The sequence below is a fragment of the Myotis davidii genome, unplaced genomic scaffold, assembly GCF_000327345.1.
Source record: "Myotis davidii unplaced genomic scaffold, ASM32734v1 scaffold162, whole genome shotgun sequence".
NCBI lineage: Eukaryota > Metazoa > Chordata > Mammalia > Chiroptera > Vespertilionidae > Myotis > Myotis davidii.
In genome coordinates this window covers 4,179,148-4,179,700 of record NW_006300036.1, presented here as the reverse complement: position 1 = coordinate 4,179,700, position 553 = coordinate 4,179,148, and positions in this window count along the sequence as shown.

The following is a 553-nucleotide window of genomic DNA, read 5'->3' as shown; positions in this document are numbered from 1 at the left end:
TTTGTGTACATTTGTGGGAGGGGGCATCCTGTATATGTGTTTTTTCTGCCAGTACTATGCTTGTAGTATAGTTTGATATCAAGTAGTGCAATTTCTCCAACTTTGTTGTTCTTTCTCAAGATTGCTATGGTTATTCAGAGTCAGTATTTGTTCTAGTTCTGTGAAATACACCATCGGTATCTTGATAGAAATTGCATTGAATCTATAGATTGCTTTGTGTAGTACAGACATTTTCCTATCTATGAACATAGTATACTAGAGGCCCGGTGCACAAAAATTTGTGCACGGTGGGGTGGAGGGGGGTCTCCCTCAGCCTGGCTTGTGCCCTCTTGCAGTCTGGAACCCCTCGGGGGATGACCACCTGCATGTGTAGGCCGATCCCCGGGGGATTGGGCCTAAGCTGGCAATCAGACATCCCTCTGGCAGCCCGGGAGCCCTGGGGGATGTCCATTTGCCAGTGGAGAGCAGGCTAAGCTGTAGTCTGACATACTTAGCACTGCTGAGGTGGCAGGCGGGGCTCCCCACACCACTGCTGTACTGGCAGCCGGTAGCC